Genomic DNA, 24,247 nt, shown 5'->3' on the forward strand with positions numbered 1-24,247 from the left:
TTTAGGTTATTGCCGCGTAAAATTCACCCATTTACTTATTTCACATACTATGTAATTATTGTATTTCTTTAAAATATAACGTTACAAATAAAACAGAATTTGTCAATTTATCGTGTAGAAGAAAAATGAGTGAATTTATCATCCCAGTCTCTTTTATGCAACTATTTTTGAGAAGCGTACGAGGGTTAACAGTGTTAAAATATATTATGATTTATTGATTTTACTGGAATGTAACTCAGTACTACATACATACAGATTTCAAAATTTTTTCAATTGTACTGTTACGTCCCGGAGTCTGACTTTCGCGAAAACTATCGTTCCGCGACCCATTCCCCTTACTGGACGCTCTCAAATGCGATACAACCTTTTGTCCACGCGGCACGTTACGTCCGACGTCTGACTGGGAACCACGACTTTCGCGAACATGCGTATTCTACTTAACGCTTACAGTAGATTCGCCCCAAAGCGGCGGACGAGAACAGAGATAACTGAGACGGCACGAATCTTCGCAGGGAAATATCTAGCAACTTATCGGACAGTTGAGTATAGCGATCGGTGAAGACAGGCAGGCTTCCTTTATGCGAACTGCTTCCGTTGCTCGCTGACGGCTGCAGTCGAATCAGGCTGGATCGTCGTAGGAAGGACGATGATCCTCACTCGTCCTGGGAAGATCACGTCGTCGGTGATCCTCGGTTGGCGGGAGATACCCCGCTGTTGTCCTCCGTCTCGCGTTCGTTGACGCGCACGAGCTTTCGTAATTGATAGCGACGAACGCGAATTGAATAGGAGAGTATTGCAAGCGCGAGGATGTAGGGAGAAGAACTAAGCGAGACTCACTTATTAAATTAATAACTGGGAATATATTTGTAACGTATGAAATGAAATTATAATGAACTAGAAGCGCGTGTTATAGCAGGACCGCTCAAAGGCGGATGAGAGCGAGGACTCGTCGGAGTCTGGACCGGGACATCCAGGAGGCGGCGAGCCTCGCTGGAGTCTTGAACGAACGTGTCAGACTGGCTGTCCGAATTGAACTGACTAACTGAACTCTTTTTAGGATCGTGAGGTCGAATACATAGGTGTCTTATTTTCTACCGGATGTCTCGTTAGACATAACGCTATGGATGTTATGAGAAGCGCGCGATTAATGATTACGGTGAATGCTACGTGATACTGCTACGGGGAATACATTAAGATATGATTATTATACAAGGGTTAAGATAAGAATGGGTATATGGTATGAGGTGAGAATCGGATCTGATGAACGGAGCGAAGTATGACTACTTATAACTAATCAATATTCTTAATAATTACGGTTACAATATCCTACTCTTATTGGCTATGCTTATAACCTATGGCAACACGTCGGCAGACGTGACACCTCACCCCTTGGGGAAATAATTTTCGGCACGAAAATTATTTCTCATCCTCGGAGTCGAACGTCGCGGTTCAACGTAACGTTTCATAAAATGTCGTCTTGGACTCGCATCGTCAAACATGTCGGACGAGTCGTAATCCATCGTAGAGGAAATAGGGAAGGGTTGACGCGTCATCGTCTTCGCTGAAAATGTATATCGCTTGCGACTTATCGGCTGTAACACAAACATCTTAGATTTCGGAGAGTTTACAATATGCATGTTACGCTTCGCGGCTATCGCTCTAAATGTAAACGTTTTTGATTTCACGGGTTTCGGTTTCGTGCGAATGACTCGGTCTGTCTTGTATAAGCGGTCGCTGGAGAGGTGAGATTTATCGTGATTATCGCGCGTTGAACTTCGAATATTTCTCTTCTTGCTGAGATGGTCGGTACTAATTATGTCCGTGACCTCGTCGCAGCGGGAATCGAGAGAATATGAATTGGAAAGAGAATTAGATGAATTGGGACGAAGATTTAGGATTTTTAGATTTGGATTGGACTTGGGATACGCGTTGGTATCTAAAATGGAAGAATCGAGATTCAACAATGAATTCGGTTTTGAATTCGAAATAGAAATTGAATCTGAATTTGAATGATACTTGTTCGTGTCGGAATTAGTAGAATTGAGATTCAACGATGAGTTCTGCTTTGAACTCGAAATAGAAATTGAATCTGAATTTGAATGATTCGCTCGCGAATCTGGATGCTCATGGGCATTTGATATAGTAGACTTAGAATTTGAAATTGGGATTGAATTTGAAATAGAATTCGTAAATCCTGACTCCGGATCGGCGATTTCCACGATACTTTCTACTTCCTCCAGCTCCATGTTCGGCGTGGAGAGTTCGATCGGTTCGCTCGTGGTGTTGACGCTCTGTATGTACGCTTTACCGTCGGAGATGCGCTTTGAACAATTCGGAATTATAACGCCGGGCGCGATTTCGCATTTTCGCAGGTAACCTATCCTAGGTACGGCGGCGTTCATCGCTGTGTATACCGCGGCTCGCGGTTCGGTATGGCAACTCTCGCGTGAGATAAAAGGAAACTCGTTTCCTTGCCATGTCATGCACCGGTTTCTATACGAAATGTCTGCGCCTTGGACTAAGAACGCAGATCCAAGAACTCCATCGGATGGAATTGCAGATGAATCTGGCACAACTTGAAATTCTACGGGCGTACCAGATATTGTTAAACATACGGATCCTACAGTCGACACGATTTCGTCGGTAATGCCAGACATTAGAATTTTATTTCCCGTGTCGATTACAATATCGGACTTTAATACTGAGGCTCTGATCAGATTCGGTTCTGATCCTGTGTCTAGCATGATCTTAATATCTTTCATCAACTCGGGGATCATAACAATTATATGCGGGATTGCGGTATTGTCGCTGAGAGTTATTCTCGTTACTCTCTGGCCCTTTCTGTGCTCGGCTCGGTTGCGATTATTCAAGCGAATCGTTTGAGAGGTGCCTCCTGTCGTGGACTCGCGGCGGACAGGAGGCTTGGTCCGTTTCCCGACCGTTCGGTTTCGCGTTTGCGGCATTCGTAAATATCATGCTCGGACGTCTCGCAATAATTGCAGTACTTTGCTGGTGCAAAAGAGCTCGCGTAATCATCTTCGCGGCGTTGGGAGGAGGAGTACGCATCGTGATATGACTCGAGATGACATTCTCCGCGTGGTCTGTTTGAAAACAGGTCGGCACGCGTGCGATAAGGAGAGTCGTCGCGTGGCCCATCGTGGTATCGGTCCGGGCGATAACGGTCGTCGCGATAGCGCTCGGGTGTCGGACTACGGTCGACTCTGAAGTTGCGATATTGTTGTGCCGAAGAATCCCTATCGTATGAAAATGCGTATACGTCGGATTGGCGACTTCGGTAGGAAGAATATGATTGATCGAATCTCGGGTTCGACTGTGGGTGCTGCGGCGACGTCATCCTATCGGGGGTTCTGTCGCGTGACGCGTCCGAAAATCGTACTCGTTCGTCGAATCGTTCGTAACGGTCTCTGTCTATTTCGGCCTCTTTATATAATTCTATCGCTTTATTGAATACGTGATTCAGTGATCCGTGTCGAAGGCGCCGGATTTCACTTCGGAGGTTCGGGATTAACCCGCGAATGAAACTATCTATCGTGAGATCGTCTACGTTCGCTATGTTCGGTCGATCGCGATCGCAGTCGAGGATCGCGGCGCGGAGATCTTTTACGCGGCAAATGTAATCGAGAATATGCTCGTTTTGCCGCATGAAAATATTTGCCATCTGACCTCGGTAGTGGTCGACGGTGTGACAGGTGCCGAAAACGTCTTTGAGACGGTTGCACAGTTCGGTTACTGTTTCGACGTTTTCGTCTTCGATTGCGGTATACGCGATTCCGCGGAGTTTAATGATAATCAATTTCGACAGCGTTCTTTCCGCATGTCGAGGAACGAGATCGCGGGCGCGCTTGCAGGCTCGCGTGAATTGCAGCACAGAAATGTTCGTGCCATCGAATGAAGGAATCGAATCTATTGCGGCTTTTATAACTAGTCGCGAATCTTCTCGCTCAGGCGAGTAATCTCTACGAGTTGGCATCGAATCGTCTTGAAGAGGCTTTGCTAACAGGTGCAACGGAAAGTTAATCAAATTTTCTGTTCGCTGAGAACGCGTGTTTCTCGTTGGGTTCGCCCTTTCGTCGTGGTGGTTGATCTATCCCACCGCTGCCACCAATTTGTTACGTCCCGGAGTCTGACTTTCGCGAAAACTATCGTTCCGCGACCCATTCCCCTTACTGGACGCTCTCAAATGCGATACAACCTTTTGTCCACGCGGCACGTTACGTCCGACGTCTGACTGGGAACCACGACTTTCGCGAACATGCGTATTCTACTTAACGCTTACAGTAGATTCGCCCCAAAGCGGCGGACGAGAACAGAGATAACTGAGACGGCACGAATCTTCGCAGGGAAATATCTAGCAACTTATCGGACAGTTGAGTATAGCGATCGGTGAAGACAGGCAGGCTTCCTTTATGCGAACTGCTTCCGTTGCTCGCTGACGGCTGCAGTCGAATCAGGCTGGATCGTCGTAGGAAGGACGATGATCCTCACTCGTCCTGGGAAGATCACGTCGTCGGTGATCCTCGGTTGGCGGGAGATACCCCGCTGTTGTCCTCCGTCTCGCGTTCGTTGACGCGCACGAGCTTTCGTAATTGATAGCGACGAACGCGAATTGAATAGGAGAGTATTGCAAGCGCGAGGATGTAGGGAGAAGAACTAAGCGAGACTCACTTATTAAATTAATAACTGGGAATATATTTGTAACGTATGAAATGAAATTATAATGAACTAGAAGCGCGTGTTATAGCAGGACCGCTCAAAGGCGGATGAGAGCGAGGACTCGTCGGAGTCTGGACCGGGACATCCAGGAGGCGGCGAGCCTCGCTGGAGTCTTGAACGAACGTGTCAGACTGGCTGTCCGAATTGAACTGACTAACTGAACTCTTTTTAGGATCGTGAGGTCGAATACATAGGTGTCTTATTTTCTACCGGATGTCTCGTTAGACATAACGCTATGGATGTTATGAGAAGCGCGCGATTAATGATTACGGTGAATGCTACGTGATACTGCTACGGGGAATACATTAAGATATGATTATTATACAAGGGTTAAGATAAGAATGGGTATATGGTATGAGGTGAGAATCGGATCTGATGAACGGAGCGAAGTATGACTACTTATAACTAATCAATATTCTTAATAATTACGGTTACAATATCCTACTCTTATTGGCTATGCTTATAACCTATGGCAACACGTCGGCAGACGTGACAGTACATATAAAAGAAAGCATTCATACTTCGCTTCACGACTGAAACTCTCACATGTTGCAATTAATTTTATTTATAATAAAGAATGTTTACAATGTCTATTTAGAACGAACCATATGATTTATTTCATTAAGTACGTATATGTACACGAGTACGATACGATACGCGGCAATAACCTAAAACCTGCGAAATGTCATGTCATCTCATCTGTCATCGTTGCGTCCCCATCGCGCACGCGCAACGTGTCTCCCATTTGCCCCACTCAATCCTAAAGCGATGGAATAGGATAGTGGAAGGGGAAAAGTAGGAGAGTACCTGGTTGCGATCTCACAACCATCTGGCAGCACTGAGTCGAACAGGCACTCACACGGACAGAGTAGAGATTGGGCCACTCTGGTTTGGACGCGTATGGACGAGAAATCTTGGCCATATCGAAAGCTGCCGATGTGCAAGAAAACTCTGGCTGACTCGGTTTTAGCGTGTTCAAGCGTGTTTCAATTCGTGTGTTCGTTTATTTTTTCGAAAAAGCAGTTATATGGTGTCTTCTAAACAGGTAACTTTAGACGCCTTGGATATGTGATCGCGGTTCATAACCATGAAACCACGTGTTCTCACGTTCGAGGTATGCCGTTTCAAATTTTCCAAGATTATTTCTCGTTCGAGTTACCAAATTTAACCTGGCTCGGTCCATGTGTAATACAGTGTAAGACTTTCATTGTTTTTACATAATATTTATGGTATTTATGGTATTTGCCCAGATAAAAAAGTTGTAAAAATCAATTTTTACTATTTTTCACAATTCCGTTCACATGCATTTATTCAATATATTTATTATAAGTCATTTATTAAACTAATTCTTCTAGCTTTACGGAGAAATTGTAGTCGTTCGGTCCATTCATAAAAGAGTTGTTCTAATTTATAGTATGTGCGATCAGTAGACTGCGGATTTTATGCATTTATGACAAAAATGGGTACGTACAATTTAAAACAGTGGAGGTATTAAAAAGATTTAAGGCCACCAGTGTACTAGTTTCACCTTAACAAGATAATCAAAAGAAGAATGAACATTTTATTTGGCGCCTGTGTCTTGCAATCAATCGAAACATTTTTTATTTTGCATAAAGATCCGCAGTAATACCGTAATGTTGGTTCTATTAAGTTGTCTGTTCCAGCATCGCTTTTTTCAGAATCCTTGATCCGCTTCAATTCCTTTCCAAAGTTAGTGCGCAATGATTTAAATTTTTTAACTAACTGCGACTTATCACCATCTGGATACTTTTCTATATATTTCTGAAGCAGATGTTTGTATTGTTCATTTTTCTTTATCCTGTTGCTACACTTTTTACTCTTGATATTCCATAAAGCAGGTAAGCTCTGAGATACACCTCTGATACATTCTAAAATGAATTTTCTTTCTTTCTCTTTTTCCTTCGTAGCCATACTTGAAAATTCAATGTTAGCTTTGCAACTGTGAAGATAGAACTGAGCCAATATTGTGCAATATTACCCATAGACGAAGCAATATTTATGAGATTGTATAATAGAAATCAAACTCTTTTTCATTGACTCAATATATTGCGCAATCTTTCAATTTGATTTATAGACGATCAATATTATTGTGCAATATATTGACGATAATATTGATTGTCTGGGGGCCGCTTTATTACATGTTTCACATGCCACATGTGGGTATAGAGTGTGAAACAGAAATACACTGATATTGAAAATTATATGGATTCAGATCCGCATTCGTATAGTACATGTGTATACATGTATTTACATACATGTGAAACAGGGATCTGCAGTAATAACGTACCATGTTTCTATGCAGAAGACCGGTATTCAAATCCTGCCTACTAATTCAATTTTTCTTTCGGTTTTATTATATTCTTTATAATATTTATATGATATATAGACAGCAGATCTTTATGCAAAATATAAACTTTTTTATCTGAATTGCAACAATCTCGAGTTAAATAAACATTTATTTTCTTTCTTAATATGTTTAATAAGTTGAAAATAATAAGTTGAAAAAAAACAGTATTTTTAAATTCTTCTAATGTTTTTACTGTTTTAAATTACACTTACAGCTTGTCAAATCTAGCTGTGCAGCTGAATGTCCCCCGCAAGGGGAAATGTCCCCGCTGTGCAATGGTAAATAGGCGGAACCTCGCAACGATGGTGAACTGATTGTCACCTGCCAAACGATGCACGTGGCGACAGTTCAGTTAAAAAGTAAAGTGACACAAGTGTATTCCCACAAACATATAAACAGTTTTTTTGTATGTTTACTGCTGTAAGCAATAATGGACAGTACGCACTTTTGACGAGGTGTGTACCTTACCGTTCATATGTTGCATCCTTCTCTCGTCAAGTGCAGTCTTTGTTTTTGTCTGCGTATTTCTAAGTTTTGGTCAACCGCACAGCTAGATTTGACAAGCTATACTCATATTTGTCATAAATGCATAAAATCCGCAGCACAATATATATATATATATAGCACAATATATGTATATATATATACACATAAGATATAAATCATCATTAAAAGTCTCGTTAACAAATCTGGACCACCTCCAAGAGTATCGCTGGGCTTGAGTATCTAATGCCTTCACTTCTCCTGGTTTCATCTGTGGCAGAAAATATGTAGGAAAACACAAGAGCGGCATATAATGTGTTGCACGCCTGGTAAAATCTCATAAAGGACTGCACAAAAGAGGTCATGGTTGTCCTACTAATTCAATTTTTTTTTTCGGTTTTATTATATTTTATATAATTGTATATATATATATATACTTATATTAATTTTGTCGAGATACATTGTTGCTATTTTTCTTCTTATGAAGTCTGTTGTGGTGAAAGTTGTCAGTAGGAAACTAGCGAGATATACGTGCAAGAGAAAGGATAGGAAGCTGTTTGATGGTGGAACGCATGTGTGATGTAGGCAATATCGAGTACGAGATTAGAATTTGAAGAGTGTCTGTGTTTGAAAGTGTCAGAAATAATGTCTGCAAAGAAGGAGCAGTTCGTTAATAATGATTTTCACAGGAAAGCCGCCAAATCACCAGGTGTGCCATTGAATATTTTACGTTGAATTGAAAGTATTATCAATATGTTTAAAAATTGGCCTGTATCAGTTTAGGTCAACTGAAACTTTGAGAATATTAATAAAACGTTAGACTACCTCTTTTAGTAGCAGTTACATAAAATTCGTGTAGGTAAAACACAATCAGTTGATAACATAACGACAGTTTCATTACGTTTCTAGTACGCTTTGAACTATCGAATAGCTTCCAAAAACAATTCGAAAACAGTGCGTTAATAGTTAATAATTGTGTTTTGTTCTAATACATAACAATGTACAGCGTTATTGAAATATATGTGCTGCCTAGGAATTAATACTGCGTATGGATATTAATGCAAATTATATGTATATTCTTTTTATAAAAACTAAAGATAAAGATAAACGTGTTTCACTCGTGTCAAACGTGTTACACCTTAGATAAATAAACATAAGAAGAACCCATATATCTGAATGTGACCCGAATTTTTATTTAAAAGAACGTACAATTTTGATAAACGCATTGATGCCTTTTCGAAATAATGAATTCTATGTATCCATATGTACCTGTTTGATACATAGGGACAGGGTACTTCGGTACATACAGGGACCATTTAAATGCTGAATAAAATTCTCATTTTGAGATAGATAGTTTTCGAAATATTCACAATTTCGTCTGAGTGGTCGGGCCCTCTCCCCCTCTCCTGCCACCTAACCCTAACTAATTCTGATTGCATGATTTTTACATTACCAGTTCAAATTCTGTATGAAGGCTATATAGAATGCAAAAATTATGCGATCAGAATTAGTTAGGGTTAGTTGGTGGGGGGCGGAGAGGGCCGGCCCGACCACGCATGCGAATATCCAGAAGTAGTCTTTCAAAATTGAATGCTTACCGTATATAAAGTGACACTCTGTTCTGATCCCCACAACGTGTTTACAAACAGAAAATAAACAGATGCCGCCCCGGAACAGGCTTACGTTGCCACGGAGCATGAATGAATACGTAAAATTCAATACAGTATTTGCAATAGTTTTTCGCAAATATCTCGAAAACTAAGAGCGAGCACCGAGTAGTTGTAATGACAAAAGTTGTTCAGAATGTTGTCCTCGATAACATATGTCAAGGTCAAGGTCATCGGAGTTGCCTCCCCTAAACGTAAGGTTTACCATATAAATTAATATATCAACGTTCTTTTAATTTCTTTATTGTTTTAAATTTCACAAAATCATTTATACCATAAATGCATAAAATCCCCACTATACTCGCGAGATACCCGAGTATATGAGGTAGTTTTTATTATTATTACATGAAATAATTTATATTAGATTTTCTTAACGTTTACAAAGCAATTCGTGCGTTTTTAGGGCGAATAATTAAAAAGTCAATTATTTAATGATCAAATTAGGCGTTTTTATTCTTATGTAAAAATACCAACAAGCCTACATTTTCCGGTAATACGCCCGTACGTTTCGGTGTAACGATATTGCCAGCTGTGGAAAATACTGTGGTAATTGTGCATAAAAGGTCCCACCTCACCGATTTCGATGATTTTTTAATATGTTGTCAGGGTGAAGATTCTGAACAACTTTTTCCTATACATGTAACCGCCGCTCAGCCTTAGTTTTTGAGAGATTTGTGAAAAACTGCAGCTACTACTACATTTAATTTTGCCTATACGTGCACGCCCGTGCTGTGCGTATGCTTCAGCATGATGCGACCGCTCGTCAACTGTTTCTACAGATATATCACTACGATCGAATGATGAAGAATGAGTACATATTATATTACGACAACACCACACACACCCACCCAGTGCTTAACACGCACCCAATGTTTCTAAAAAAAAGGTTTCCGTTAAGAAATTAACATTTGTGCAAATTTTCAATATCATATTCGTAATCAGCACGTGAAAATACGTAAGAATCTAGAGTATAATTTAGAAACAGTGGGTGCGTGTTAAGCACTGGGTGGGTGTGTGTGGTGTCGTCGTAATATAATATGTACTTATTCTTCATCATCATATGATTTAAAAAGTTCACGCGGTACAGTAATTTTTCGATCGGAGTCCCAACACCCGGGTTTTGGACGGACTTGGGTAGAGTACGGAGGCTATATTTTTATGACTGCGTCTACCGCGCCGAGACTTCAAACGACGAGCCGAACATAGAGAAGGACAGAATGAAATAGGCCCGTGCGTCATCACAATGAAACACCAAGACCTCAGCTTTTTTATTTTCTATTGTTGCGAATTTGACAAATTGCCTAGTAATTTTGTAGACAGGAGAAGGCGATGTGTTAGCGACCCGCTCCGCGAAATTCTGATTGTGGAAGGGATTTCGCTGTTCGCGAAGAAACGTGAAGTGAAACGAAAACACGTCTAACTTTATCAGTTTAATATAAAACTTCGTCTAAATAACTCAACTTCTTTAAATGACTTAATTGAATCAATTACGGAGAAAATTCTCCACACGTGGTCAACACTGGCGGTGCAATACCGTAATAGTAACTCGTGGAATACGTACGCGGAAGCGCTAAAGATTGCGTGTTCGCACTTGAAAATTAGCATTACGACTCGCTGGAGATGGTTCGTCTCGCGACGAGAATCCGTAAGGGTGGGGAGCGGATGACGATGCGCGACTATAATTTGACAGTCAATTACCGACTGGTACCCGGTCGAAATAGTAGAGCACGAGAGCTGGCAAGTGACGAAGCTCCCCCATTTCGACTAGAACGGTAAGACACGCGGACCGTCATTCATTCCCTCGTCGAATCCGGAACATCTATGATATCATTATGGAACTTTCACCAACATATTCGTGGCATTTCTCTGATTAAAATGATACCAAACACGATATAATTTGGCCAATATTTAGTGGTTTAATCGACGATGGAAGTTTCGAACGCAACGAAGAAGAGCGTATTGGAAAGAAAGAGACGCGAACAGTAGCCGCCGCCGGTTCGCATCTCTTTCTTTCCAATACGCTCTTCTTCGTTGCGTTCGAAACTTTTACCGTCGATTAAACCACTAAATAACGTTGAAATTATATCGTGTTTGGTATCATTTTAATCAGAGAAACACCAGGAATAAGCTAGTAAAAGTCCCATAAACCGATCATTAAAATTAAGAAGTTTGAGAACTCGATTCACTCGAGTCAATGTGTGGTGTTCACACCGATATACCCGAGCCGAGATCAATCATCGCCGCTCTACGGCGCGGAGCAGCGTTGGCCGGCAGTGGAGTGAGTAGGCACTGAACTCCGATCGGAGACACCCCCCAGGACTCCGATCGAAGAATTACTGTATATCTGTAGAAACAGTTGACGAGCGGTCGCATCATGCTGAAGCATACGCACAGCACGGGCGTGCACGTATAGGCAAAATTAAATGTAGTAGTAGCTGCAGTTTTTCCCAAATCTCTCAAAAACTAAGGCTGAGCGGCGGTTACATGTATAGGAAAAAGTTGTTCAGAATGTTGAGTTTTACAACATATTTAAATTTTATCAAAATCGGTGAGGTGGGACCTTTTATGCACAATTACCGATTTTTCTTTAAAATTATTGAGAATCGTTCGACCAGATCGGCTTGATGATAATATTTTTTCGACATCAGAATGAATAGCCCGTTCAAAATTTTGCCTTTTTAAGGTATTGTCTTTTGTTTCTACAGAGCTGTCGTCGTCGCTCTCTTGTTTATTAGCTTCAATAATCGATTCATCTGAATCGCTGACTGTTTCTCTCACTTGTTTTTCACATTTTTTTACTTTCTAGAAAAAAACGATTAGAACAAATAGAAATACCAATCCAAAATATAGAAATACAAATAGAAATAAAAGGAAGAAAAAATGAAAAAAGGATGAAAAAAATTACGCGCCTCGTGGGGTTACTTAGATTAATAATACGAAAAAACGTAATCGATAAACCGTACCTTTCTTTCAACTGTCCCGAAGTGCTCGTCTCTTCGACGTTGAAATAGCAAACGAGTACCGATATGCGGAATTAATTCCTTCAATAATTCCGACGTCAAATCCTCGATTATCTCAGGCGTAATTCCGTGTTCTGTAATATAAGTGGACAAAAAATTCAAAACTGTTGACTAAGTATAATCAAATTCAAATTACACACTTTACCTTCAAAGGGTATAGCCCAGGGGTCGGCAACCTTTTGAGTCGGAAGAGTCAAAAATTACAATTTACAAAATTTCAAAGTTGTTAGAGAGCCACAACATTTTTTCTTGCCAACAATAAATAGTACTCGCATAAATAAAGTTTTTTAATAAAAAAAACTAATCTATTTATTCATAAGAAAAAATATCTGTTTATTCATATATAAGTAGTGTTTTTCACAACAAATTAGATAATATATATGTATGTATATTGTATTATATATATCTACATACATAACTTTGAGAAGATAATTCGCTTCTAACTCTTTTACTTGAAACAACAAACTATACGTCACAGCCAAAGCACTGGTGAAGACGGCAAAATGTCTCTTGCGTCGAAAGCGAATTAAAACCTACATAGAAATATCCGACGACGGCGTCATTCGAGAGCTTCCGACGGACTGACGACAGTGACGACTCGTGTCACGGGGGAAGGGTGCGGTGAAAAGCGAGTACAAGTGGCTGAGAGATAGAATCGGTGCCTAATCCTCGTTAATCAGTTCAGAACGATTTTTAAATGTTTTTTTTTATAAAATAAATAATATTTGTGTATGGAACTAAAGAGCCGCAGCTTCACATCCAAAGAGCCGCATGTGGCTCGCGAGCCGCAGGTTGCCGACCCCTGATATAGCCGGATAAGATAGTCAAAAATGCCCTTGAACCGAATTTTATCGACGATGTGCCATTCGATAGAGCACCAAGAAAAAACATACTGTGCAAAATTTCAACTCTGTATCTCGATCGGGAGGGTAGTTATGGGGTAAAATCGAAAAATCAGTTTTGGGCCTATTTTCCCTAGTTAATGACGTTTAGAAATTCTGAAAAAAATCTGACACATGTCAAGAGAACCCAAATACATACTTTGCAATTAGTTTCAGATTTTTAAAAGGGAAATCCTGCTTGTAAAAAATCAAAAACCTCAAAAAAATCGAAAAAATGCAGATTTCACATGGAAGTTCTAGAGTGTCCACATTTATATTTTTACAGTAGCAGTATATTGTTATAAGTATTGTTCATGAATTTTTTCAGATTTTTCGGTTTGGTGCGCCGTTGTTAAAAAAAATAAAAACCGATTTTTTCGACGTTTTTTCCGCGAAGAACTAAGCTAACCTTAAAATTGTTACGTTCTATTTATTCTGTAAGTCTATCCACAATCGAACGCCTAACGCACTGAACCAACTTAACTGTTGGAAACGTGATTGATATTTCTAGATGTAATGTTTATACTGTAGAAATATTAATTAAGTTGATTTCATTTTTTAATTACTTCTGTAGAATGCTCAAGGTTTATCAGAGCCTGATAGACTTACAGAATAAATAGAACGTAACAATTTTAAGGTTAGCTTAGTTCTTCGCGGAAAAAACGTCGAAAAAATCGGTTTTTATGTTTTTTAACAACGGCGCACCAAACCGAAAAATCTGAAAAAATTCATGAACAATACTTATAACAATATACTGCTACTGTAAAAATATAAATGTGGACACTCTAGAACTTCCATGTGAAATCTGCATTTTTTCGATTTTTTTGAGGTTTTTGATTTTTTACAAGCAGGATTTCCATTTTAAAAATCTGAAACTAATTGCAAAGTATGTATTTGGGTTCTTGACATGTGTCAGATTTTTTTCAGAATTTCTAAACGTCATTAACTAGGGAAAATAGGCCAAAAACTGATTTTTCGATTTTACCCCATAATTACCCTCCCGATCGAGATACAGGGTTGAAATTTTGCACAGTATGTTTTTTCTTGGTGCTCTATCGAATGGCACATCGTCGATAAAATTCGGTTCATGGGCATTTTTGACTATCTTCTCCGGCTATACCCTTTGTCTATCGTTGATTGGTCGAGTCCCCACTTTTTAAGGATATTCTGAATATCCATTGCCATGCGTAATTTTTGATGTAAAACGTGTCGACTTTGTTTTAAAACTGTCGGAGAAACGCGTTCGCTGCCGGCAAAGAAACACACTGGCCAGGCTTGCGCGAGAACCCGAAATCTCGAGTTGGAGTTGGGTCGGGAATTCGCGGGTTAAAACAGGCGAGAACTGTTGGGTCGGGCTCCCGAACGTTTGATACGCTTTTGTTTCCCAAAAGTATCCGGCTGCCTATGTCTCTTCCACGGTGTATTATAGAGATGTTCGGACCTCTCTCGGAAAGGTGTGATATTTAGAGGTTAGGTCTCTGGTCACCGCCTGATGGAATACTAGTCATCCTCACAGTTTTCATGTACGTGTGTGAATGCGATTGTGTGTAGCAGCGTGTCCATGTAGCCCGTGCTAAGATATGTGCCGTACATACCTTAGCACGGGTTACATGGACACGCTGCTACACACAATCGCATTCACACACGTACATGAAAACTGTGAGGATGCCCGATATGCCATCTAGCGACGAACTAACCTCTATCTATCACAAAACGTCAACCTTACAGAGGTGCTTAGTCGCAACACCTCTACATAATACACGATGTATAATATGCACACCGTGGTCTCTTCGGAACCCCGAAGCTATCCGATTACATACGAACGTATCGGGATCCCGAGAAGGGGAGCGGGTATCAACAAAAAGAGACGGCGCGCGGCACAGCGTCTTTGACACGCCGAAACGATCTAACTACCTACATAATATTTATATTGTAGATATCCGCGTCTGTTTTTGTGCAGACACGTTACATTTCGCGTTCTCAATTTGTTTTGACATAGTCGGGTTTGGACTAACAATGAAAATGTTTCTGCCAATACTAAAAAACCAATGCAGTTTTCCTTATTTTATAAATAATATATGATCGATTTAAATGCAGCAAAATTATTGAGATAAGTGACGTATTCTATTGAAAAGATACCGTCAGATACTTTCAATAGAAACACATTAATGCTTGCTTCAATATTTGTTTAAAATTATTTTGAAATTTTCGTATCATTGAGTCAGGAAAATTTAGAATTGAGCATTGTCTGCTTCTTTTGAACCGTCCCTGTTATTCACCCAACAACTTAACTATTTCTATCAATTACAAAAAATCAATACATTTCTCAAATTTTTTAACAACATATCTGATTTATGGAAAAAAAGAAATATTACGAATAATAATATACGGTATTGAATCAAATAATATTTTCAATCATTTCATGATAGACAATTCAAATACATCACGATTTGCTTCTAAATTTCATACTATTGGAAAGAATACATTGATATTCATCGAAGTAAAAAAATTACAATAACACGCGTGTTATTGAAGTAACTACTTTTTTTTCTCAGTGTACTCTAGCAGTTGTAATGCCCACCGCGCGAGCCTTCCCGAAGGGTTTTTCAATTGCCGTAACCAACGCAAACTACTATGATCTGTAATGATCGTAAAATGATTCCCTCCGAGGTATGCTCGAAATTTTTCCACGGCCCACACGACAGCGAGGCACTCTAATTCCGTCGCGGAATACTTTCGTTCGGCGGAATTCAACGAGCGGCTCGCGAACGCGACTACCCTTTCCTCCCCCTCGATCTCTTGAACCAGTACTGCACCGAGCCCTACCGTGCTTGCGTCGGTCTGCAGGACGAATGGGATGTCGATATGCGGGCAAGCGAGAGTTGGCGCGGTTGCCACTAGTGATCTTAATTTTTCGAAGGCGGTTTGTTGTCCGTCCTCCCATTTCCACGGCTTGCCTTTCCGTAGTAAGATATTTAATGGCTCCGCTACAGTTGCGAAATCCGGAATAAATCTTCGGTACCACGAAGCCATTCCGAGAAATCGTCGTAACTGTTTTAGATTCTTGGGAGCTGGGAAAGACAAGACGGGTTCAATTTTATCCGCGTCAACTTTTAACCCTTCGCGACTAACTACGAATCCCAGATACCGAACTTCTTCCCTGCAGAACTCGCATTTTTCGGAATTGATAATTAATCCGGCTGATTTTATTTTATCTAATACTCGACGCAGCCACTCGAGGTGCTCTTCGAAAGTTGTTATTGCGATAATTATATCGTCCAGATACGCGAAAACATGCGGCTCCATTTCTGGACCGATCAATCGATCCAACAGTCTCTGAAATGTTGCCGGTGCCCCCGTGAGACCGTACGGCATTCGCTTAAATTGAAATAGCTCTTTTCTGGGGACTGTAAACGCGGTAATTTCACGGCTGTCTTTCTCGAGCGGTATTTGGAAATAAGCCTGGCTCAGATCGAGAGTGGAAATGTAGCGCGCGGCGCGTAATTTATCGAGAATACTCGTCATTATCGGTAGCGGGTACGCATCCTTCTTGGAAACCGCATTAACTTTGCGAAAATCTAGACAAAATCTATATTTGCCATTGGCTTTTTTCACCATAACTACCGGACTTGACCATTCGCTTTCAGATGGTTCAATAATATCGTTGGCCAGTAATGAATCTACCTCCTTGTAAATCGCTTCCTGTACCATAGGCGAGACAGGATAGTACCTTTGTTTAATAGGCCTATTATCCCCGACATCGATCCTGTCAGTAGTCAAGGTGGTTACTCCCGATATTTTGGCAAAGTCACTGAGTTCCTTTTCCAAAAATTCGCGTAATTGTTCTTTTTCACCGCCCGATAATACTTGCAGGCCGCAGCAAAGTTGCTCGTTCGAAATTGAACCGAAAGGGAATTCTATCCTCGGTCGCGCCGCGAAGTACCAGCTTCCCCTGTGGTATTCGACAACGATACCGAATTGCGCGATTACGTCAATCCCTAGCAACAATGGATTCACAAGGTTATCGAAAACGCGGACGAAAATTTCACGAGTTTCGTTCCGTATCGTTATTTTTAATTCGGCCTGTTCCGAAGCTCTATCTACGGCCCCTGTTGCTAGAAGAAAATAGCAAGGTCTCTCCGAGATCGTTATCTTCGCGTGATTTCCGACAGCTTTTATCAGCGCTCTATTGGTAAACGAAATTGATGATCCGGGATCTATTAACGCTCGTGTCCTGTACGTACCGATTTGCGCGTCGATTATTAGCAATGACAGTCGAGATTCGGAATCGTCTTCTGCGTTTCTTTCCGAAATTCGGGCAGAGATTATCATCTGAGAAACCGTTCCGGCCCCTACGAGCGGTTCCGTCGGTAGTTTTCCGATTTCCGATCGCATTTATGACAGTCGCGAGTTGTTACGTCCGGTTCTCCGCAGCGATAGCAATGAATACGCGGTTTTTCCTTGCAATTCCTCGATCTATGACCTGGTTTATTGTAATTTCAACATAGCTCATTGCTTCTCGGTTTGAATTCCGAGGAACATATAGCGCAGATGGTTTCGTATTCGATGCGTTTGCTATTCGGCTGATTTCGGGAGTTACCGCGCCTACTCGGATTTTCTCTTTGGCACGTGTGTCGTGTTGCCGGACTAGACTGTTCGCGGGGACGGGGGTTCCCCCCTCGGCACCCTTCCTTACATTCGGTTTCGGCTACGGCGTTTACCGATTCGTACCGCGGATTCCGATAATATTTTCCGCGACTCATTTCCTCTTCGACCGATTATTATCTTTCTGCGGTTGGTAGGCATATATTTTATTTGCGATCTGCGGTGATCGATAATAATCTGCGCTACCGGGCGACACGTTGCTTTCCGCTTCGCGTAATTTCTTTTCTACATCTTTCATCGTTCTTATACTGTCGATCCCTAATACGTTTCGCAGTCTTTCCCTCGCGTTCCAGATTATTCTCTTTACGCATTTTTCCTCCGACCACGGTTTATCTAGTCGACTCATCATTATTTGCATGCACGCGAGGTAATCTCGTACGGGTTCGTCCTCGCCCTGTTTCCGTACTCGTAAATCATGTTCTAATAGTTCCTGATAATCGGGATCGAAAAAATTCTGCCGCCACTCGGAAACGAATTCGTCCCAAGACGTTAATCTTCCGCGATTTTTGTACCAGAAGGCCGCGTTCCCCGAAAAGCAAATTGGTAGACAACGTAGGAGGACTTCGTCTCTATTTTCGAACTCGATCTCAAATCCTCTAATTGGGAGAGAAATGTTTCCGCGTCCTCGTCCGCTCTCCCGGCAAAATTCAAACGCCACTTTCTAATGACCTCGAACGCTGCCGAGGATTTATTTCTCTCGTCGTCCGATGATTCTGAGCTATTGCCTGTCTTTGTTATTCTAATTTGCGGGATTTTGTTCTTTTCGTATCGACGTGGATTCGGGAGTGGCGGCCGAAGTCCCGTATTTCCGATAGCTTTCGTCTCTTTTGCTTTACATTCCTGTAGGAGTGGAAAGTTCGGTTGAGGATCTTTTGATGACCCTTCCCCCGGATCATAATCGCAATCGTTGTAAACGGAACGGTCGTCTCCGTCCATTTTCAAGTCCCCCGATATTTTCCGTTCGAAATTTGAGTGTTTATTTTTCTTTCGATAGCTAGCGCGCGGTCCTTCGTCGCCAAGGCCTTCGGTCGCTCGCGTTGTTTACTTTCCGCGTCCGGACCAGGGTTGCCAGATGTACGGCGTACCCGGCCCCTTACGTTTCCGTCCCTGCCCACCAAACTGCGTTAAGCCTGCCTTCGCTTCCCCCACTCTTACCACAGCCGCTGCCGCGTACCGCGTGGAGCATGCTACCGAGTGGCGCAGAAAACACCGTTCGCTAATACAAGCTGATTTGCTTCGGAAAGGTAGGCTATACTGCTATACTGAAATAAATTTATTCGTGTATTGTTAAATAAACACAAATTAAGGTTTGAAAAATGTATATTTGCGACCTGCTAATTACAATCACTGCTATTGCTTTCGCTAGCATTCTATTCTACCTAACGGTAGGCTATACTGCAATTGATGCTCACGACGGACCTCTAACGCCTCGCTGGAGGTTGCCCCTCGATCGAAATTCCGCGTTGAGCCGGAAAGCCACCCGCGACGCGAAACTTATCGAGATTCGGTATTTCGAAATAAGCGGAATTGTCTAGAGCGGAAAAACCCGACTGGTCTCTACGAGTCTCTGTGCGACAGTGGTTCCTCGATCCGCATCGACGGAACGCATCGATCCTGGTTCCCCCCACTCCGAGCGTATTGCCGAATTTTCCGATAGGTGCCGTACGCAACGCAACTAGGTTGTCGCAGGATCGTAACTACGAAAAAGTCCTAGGGCCCCAGACTTTACGCGACTACCTAATTTACCGCGACATTTGAATTCCCGCTAGTCCTCGGCGAGCGGTTCGCATAATCCTCGGCAGCCAATCCGACACACCACCCACGCTGAGATCCTAGTTGAGCGGGATGAGACGGCGGCGGGACTCTTGAATGCTGCTCTTCGCTATAGGATCTCTTCGTCCCACGACGGCGCCTCCGGGTTTGTTCGCCCGTGTGTGATGACTTGTTTGCTGCTTCCGGCGCCGGATTTGATTGTAATGGCCATCCTTTTATTCGGTAGTTGATCCCACGGCACCTTTTCGGCCTCGTACGCTTTCTCGATTTTCGATATTTGCCTGGAACGTCGTACTCCGTACGCACAACAGATGGCATTAGTACGGTGTTACGAAATCGGAAGATTTTCCTCTCGGAGTGCTCTTATGTCCTGCGGGTGGCTTTCGTGACCGTAATAGGTTGGTCCGGTCCACACGTAATTCGGCTGTTTGACCGATTTCAAACGGCGAAGTGACGTCGCACGCTTGCAACGTCACAATATATATAACCACTTGGTTATCAGTGACGCGTTATGACGCGACGTCGATACGGTATGTATAGGGTCACAGACGTGTTATGACGCGACGCCGATACTCTTTGTACACATCAGAGACGTGTTATCACGCGACGCAATGTCGCTTGCGCCGGTGCCATGGACGTGTTATCCCGCGACGCAATACCGTTCGTGCGGTGCTACAGACGACATATCTCGCATGTTTCATTATTACATGGGCTTTTTCGAAAAAATGTTACCCTAAAAGCTGTTTCCTGCTGGAAATGGACAGGAAAAGAATGAAATTGCTTTCAGGGTAACATTTTTTCGAAAAAGCCCATATAATAATGAAGCACGCGAAATATGTCGTCTGTAGCACCGCACGAATGGTATTGCGGCTGAATAACACGTCCGTGGCATCGCGCAAGCGAAATTGCGTCGCGGTCGCGTCAAAACTCGTCTGTGACCCGAAGTGATTAATATTCGGACGCTCTAAAAAAGACGACAACTTTTTTAGTATTGCACTATACGATTTGAACTTTTTGAGGAGTTAGAGCAATTAGTTTACTACAGGGTATGAAAAGAAATTTTGTCAAAAATTGCAATTGATCCGGGGGGGGGGGGGGGATTGTAGAAAAAATACTAAAACTTGCTTTATGTGGGCCTATATCGGTAATTTAGAAAATACGTTTTTTAGATCTGTGTCAGTTAAGCATATTCTCAAAACTTCGACGAAATTGGTCGACATGGCAATGAGCTACAAACGTTTAAAGATTGTAAAAATTGCAGATTTTCACGATTTTCGCATATATATTATATAATTCACACAGATCTACAAAACGTATTTTTTAAATTTTCAATATAGACCCACATAAAGAATTTGTAAAATGCTAGTTTTAGTATTTTTTCTACAATTCCGATCAATTGCAATTTTTGACAAAATTTCTTTTTATACCCTGTAGTAAACTAATTGATCTAGCTCCTCAAAAAATGTCAAATCGTATGGTACAATACTAAAATAGTTATCATATTTTTTAGAGCATCCGAATTTTAATCCGATTCACATTTCATACAATTAATTGTAAGGAGTGTAGCGGACATAGTGCGTGGGAAAGAGGGATTTTCTGGATGCGGAAATTACATCTTTCCCAAGAGCACACTCTAGGCGGTTGGGTCGAGGGGATGGTCATTAAAGTGACGATTGCCAGAACCCCGGTCCGACCGTTGCAATGTCCTTGGCGTTGACGGTTCTTGGAACACATTGTCTTGGCGGAGGAAACTCTCTCCATTGCTCTTGAGCAATGGAGGATTCCTGCCCCCGTTTTAACGGTTTTTAGAACGTCACCAGTACACCCCCAAAAAGGTCTTTCACCAGTGGGACAGAAAGCTGATAGACGTCGACGAAGTCACTTCGTACAGCGCGCGGTTCAGGAGAAGTAGACTCCCTGTGTTACGCGCATTGTATATACAGGGTGTCCCAAATGTGGTGTACTTAATTGAAATGGGAGGTTCCTGAGACCATTCTAAGAGACATTTTCCTTTGCACCAATGTCAACTGCGGCTTTGTTTAGGAGTTATTAACGAAAAACACGGACCAATCAGAGCGCGCCCTGGGCCGCCGCGCCGCGCCGTGTCGCGCCTTGCCGGCAAGCGAGTGTCGGTGGTACGCCGTGACATCGCAACGAACAAGAGTTTCTCGATTATGTGAATGCTCTCCGATTTCAATGAACTTTGGATATGTGGTCAAGATCATTATTCTGAACAACATTTCTCTTTAGACTTTTTGGCGATCGGCTTTAGTTTACGAGATTATCGCGAGAAACTTTACTTGTAAATCATGGGATCGATGTACTACTAGCTTCTATCCGATTTCAATGAGCTTTGGATATGTGGTCAAGACCATTATTCTGAATAACATTTCTCTTTAGACTATTTGGCGGTTGGCTTTAGTTTACGAGATTATCGTAAAAAAAGAGAAGAAGCACAGAAACTGATTGTATTAAAAACTCACGTATTCAGCCGTAAATCCATTTGCTGCTTCGAAATGTGTGTCTTGAAATTTCTCCACACACACAATCATTGTTCACATTTGTCAACACATAGTTATACACTAATAATAATTGCCATATCCCTTGTACTGCTGCACAAATCACAACAATCAGGTAATGCAATCACTAGACCGCGGATTTCATGTATTTGTAGCAAACATGAGTAGGTGCATTTTAATACAGTAGAGAGATTAAAATAATTTCAAAACACCATAGTATTATTTTCAACTTCTTAAAATGATCACATTGAGAATCAAATATCTGTCTGGCTCCTGTCCCTTGTAATAGCGGCAGCCAACATTAATGTTGCATAAAGATCCGCAGTCTAGTGATTAGTTTAAATATCACTATCAAAAACACAGCTAATAGCAACCGTTAGCTTTGAATTGAAAAGTCTTTGGAGATGTTCTCTCTACCGCGGCTCGAACGACACTGATTTTCCGCAAGATTTTTCTAAAGAATTTAGGAAGGGCATTTAGAGTGTCGAAATTCGAAATGCACGCTGTAGCACGTTTACGAAAACGACGGGACGGTTAGATGAAAAACAGGACGCGAGAAGGACCGCTGTAAGAGTTACGGCAAACACATGTTTCGTTTTTCCTGCAGATTGGTACGCAGAGTCGATGGGTAACCGCGCGTTCGAAAACGTCATCCGTCCTTTTACCCAGCAAGGGGTAAAAATGTCAGGTCAGCGTAGCATCCCTATTGTCGATTATCGAACGTCGAATGGTTGACGGTCGGAGTGAATGCCGACCGATTTCAATGAGCTTTGGATATGTGGTCAAGATCATTATTCTGAACAACATTTCTCTTTAAAATTTGTGGCTGTAGGCTTTAGTTTACGAGATTATCGCGAGAAACTTTACTTGTAAATTCATTATGGGTGTTCATGATAGCGGACACGGCCTGCTAATGTCTCCGAAACTAAAGCCGACCGTCAACCATTTCAAAGGAAAAAGATATTTAAAACGTCGGGTTTTATAACATTACTTCAAGGTCATATTGAAATCGATGAAGACCCGGATCATCCTTATCCGACTTACGGCAACTTTACCCAAACGAGAAAAGAGGCAGAAACTGATTGTTTTAAAAACTTACTTATTCAGCCGTAAATCCATTTGCTGCTTCGAAATGTGTGTCAATGGGTCAGTCGGTGACGAACTGCACAGGTGTCTTCAGGTATACGACGGTACCGCAATCCAAGGGGCGTACAGCCAAGTCAACGAACTGCACAGCTGGTTGTGGATAGCAGGTATACGACACCCTGACGGATACGCGGTCAACGATCTGGACTTTTCACTTTCACTTTCAAATCGATAAATAAATCACATGTCTTTTTCATACAGATGCACTAATAACAATTGCAATATCACTGGTGGTAGCTGTCAGGTACGCGATCGCAGTCAAACCCAAGGGCTGCAAATGGAGGGCAGCACGGCAAGTGCGTCCAGGTCAACGCACCTGTCACTTTAGCACGTACCAGGTAGTTCGTACGTTATTCCTGCGTTAAATATTTGGGGCCCTGAAAAGGGCCGATTACAATTGGACTCAACGCCTCAATTGTTCAAAATGTCCTCCATTTTGCTGAATGCATAATCTTGCTCGCCGGATCGTCTCCTGCATGACGCCGCGAAGGGTGGCCGGCGTTATGTTCACGATGGCACCGTGAACTCGTGCCACCATCTCCTCAGGCGTGGTTAACGGGTGCTTGTAGACCTCATCCTGTGAAATGATATTTATAAAAGAAAAACAACACGTAAGTATACGATAATGATTAAAAAATACCTGAAGAAATAAATGAAAATTGAAATTACCTTCAAGTAGCCCCAGAGGAAAAAATCCAGCGGATTAAGATCAGGTGACCGTGGGGGCCACGCAACAGGACCACCGCGGCCGATCCACCTGTCCTGGAAGGCTTCATCCAAATGAGCGCGGACATTTGCGGCGTAATGCGCTGGCGCACCGTCCATTTGAAAATACATGTTCTGCCGGATCGCATAAGGAACATCGTCCATGAGATCCGGCAGAGCATGTTCTAAAAATGTCAGGAACGCCGAGCCGTCCAGTCTAGCAGGTAGCATGTACGGCCCGATAACATACTCGCCACAAATACCGGCCCATAAGTTGACCGACCAG

The 24,247-nt window shown here is 42.0% G+C and overlaps 1 long non-coding RNA gene across 1 annotated transcript in view; it reads left to right on the forward strand.

Annotated features, from left to right (window-relative positions):
- The first annotated feature begins 5,244 nt into the window (after nt 1-5,244).
- Nucleotides 5,245-24,247, forward strand: part of LOC143217505 (uncharacterized) — a 127,787-nt gene continuing 108,784 nt past the window's right edge. The window contains exon 1 of the long non-coding RNA XR_013010829.1: nt 5,245-5,779. This is a non-coding gene — a long non-coding RNA (uncharacterized LOC143217505). The remainder of the gene's footprint in view (nt 5,780-24,247) is intronic.

Source organism: Lasioglossum baleicum, chromosome 17, assembly GCF_051020765.1.
Source record: "Lasioglossum baleicum chromosome 17, iyLasBale1, whole genome shotgun sequence".
In the NCBI taxonomy this organism is placed as follows: Eukaryota; Metazoa; Arthropoda; class Insecta; order Hymenoptera; family Halictidae; genus Lasioglossum; species Lasioglossum baleicum.